Here is a 2263-nt window from a genome sequence, read left to right as displayed (position 1 = left end):
ACCCTCCAACCCTCTCCATTACCCTCATCAACCCTCTCCATTACCCTCATCAATCCTCTCCATTACCCTCATCAACCCTCTCCATTACCTCATCAACCCTCTCCATTACCCTCATCAACCCTCTCCATTACCTCATCAAAAAACACAAGCAAGTTAGTTAAACACGATTTGTTTTTCTTAATTAATCCACATTTCTCCAAGTGACTATTAACTTTGTCCCAGATTATGGAACAGGGAGGATGGATTCTCCTGTGTCTTAGAGGGACCAAAATATTCCCAGTTGACTATTTTGGTCCCTCTAAGACACAGGAGAATCCATCCTCCCTGTCCCATTGGTGACAATAGCACCACTTACTGACGACTCTTACTTACTTACTTACAACAGGCGGTAAAAAAGGCAAATGGTATGTTGGCCTTCATAGTGAGAGGATTCGAGTACAGGAGCAGGGATGTCTTGCTGCAATTATACAGGGTCTTGGTGAGGCCACACCTGGAATATTGTGTGCAATTTTGGTCTCCTTATCTGAGGAAGGATGTTCTTGCTATAGAGGGAGTGCAGCGAAGGTTTACCAGACTGATTCCTGGGATGGCGGGACTGACATATGAGGAGAGATTGAGTCGGTTAGGATCATATTCGCTGGAGTTCAGAAGAGTGAGGAGATCTCATAGAAACCTATAAAATGACTTGACAGGGTAGATGTAGGAAGGATGTTCCCGATGGTGGGGCAGTCCAGAACCAGGGGTCATAGTCTAAGGATACGGGGTAAACCTTTCAGGACTGAGATGAGGAGAAATTTCTTCACCCAAAGAGTGGTGAACCTGTGGAATTCGCTACCACAGAAAGCAGTTGAGGCCAAAACATTGAATGTTTTCAAGAAGGAGTTAGATATAGCTCTTGAGGCGAAAGGGATGAAAGGATATGGGACGAAAGTGGGAACAGGTTACTGAGTTGGATGATCAGCCATGATTATAATGAATGGCGGAGCAGGCTCGAAGGGCCTAATAGCCTACTCCTGCTCCTATTTTCTATGACTCATCTTTTGGAAAAAGAATTGACACCAATGTTACTGCTGGTTAAGGCGAGGGCACGTTGCTTTGCCTGTGATACAGGACACTACTGCTGCTGGTTTGCAGTGGTAAAGTCTTGCATTTATATAGCACCTTTAACGACCTCATCTGCATCGATGGCATGATCAGGTAGGCAGCGTCTGGTCCGCGGGCTCGTTGCAGTGAGGCCACTGGTAACTCCTGCCAGCCCTGTCTCTGCAGTGAAGAGCATCCAGCTGCTGAGAATGTCTTGGATGCGGGAAGCAGAGCTGGACCCTGCAGAGACACCGTGTGCATCCTTCTCAAAGATTGGTCCAATGTCTGAGCATGTGGCCTTCATCATGGATGGGAATGGACACTATGCACAGAAATGTCGAGTGGAGAGAGAGCAGGGCCACTCCCAGGGGTTTGAGAAACTGGCTGAGACCCTTCACTGGTGTTTGAACCTGAATTTCCAAGAGGTGACTGTTTACTCTTTCGGTATCGACAATTTCAAACACTGCAAAGAGGAGGTGAATGGATTGCTGGAACTCGCCTGGCAGAAATTCACCAGACTCCTTGAGGACAGGAGAATTTGAAGACTCATGGTGTTTGTATCAGAGTCCTGGGAAAGCTGACCCTGCTGCCTGTTGACATCCAGGAGCTGATTGCACAGGCAGTCTTAGCAACACAGAGCTACGACAAGTGTTTCCTGAACGTGTGCTTCGCCTACACCTCTCAACGTGAGATTACCAGTGCGGTTTGTGAGCTGGCTCTGGGGGTGCAGGAAGGATTACTGAGACCCAGTGATCTTTCAGAGCCTCGACTTGAGCAGCTCCCCAGACCCAGACCCGCTGATCCGCACATCTGGGGAGGTTCGTCTGAGTGACTTCCTGCTGTGGGCAGACCTCTCACTCCTGCTTGGTGTTCCAGCCTGTGCCGTGGCCAGAATACTCTTTCTGGAATCTGTGTCAGGTCATCCTGCAGTATCTCAACCATCCTGCCCTTCAGAAAGCCAAGTTGTTCCACGGGAAAGATCTCGCCTGTGTGCTGGAGTTGGAGCAGTTGGGCATGGTGGGGGAAGACAGGAGGCACAGGGTGCAAACAAGAACTGATCCTAAAGTACAGCAGAGAACGGGAGGAGAGAATCTTCAACCTCCTGCAGAGGCTAGAGAATAAAGGGAGGAAATTCCTCACTGACCTAGTGCAGGGCTCTGCACCATTTCTGCGTGTTTAG

The 2263-nt window shown here is 48.8% G+C and overlaps 1 pseudogene; it reads left to right on the top strand.

The window, feature by feature from the left end:
- Nucleotides 1-1292: 1292 nt before the first annotated feature.
- On the top strand, nt 1293-2263 carry LOC137346525 (dehydrodolichyl diphosphate synthase complex subunit DHDDS pseudogene; annotated as a pseudogene).

Source organism: Heterodontus francisci, chromosome 30, assembly GCF_036365525.1.
Source record: "Heterodontus francisci isolate sHetFra1 chromosome 30, sHetFra1.hap1, whole genome shotgun sequence".
Classification (NCBI taxonomy): Eukaryota; Metazoa; Chordata; class Chondrichthyes; order Heterodontiformes; family Heterodontidae; genus Heterodontus; species Heterodontus francisci.
This window is presented reverse-complemented; position numbering and strand designations above follow the sequence as displayed.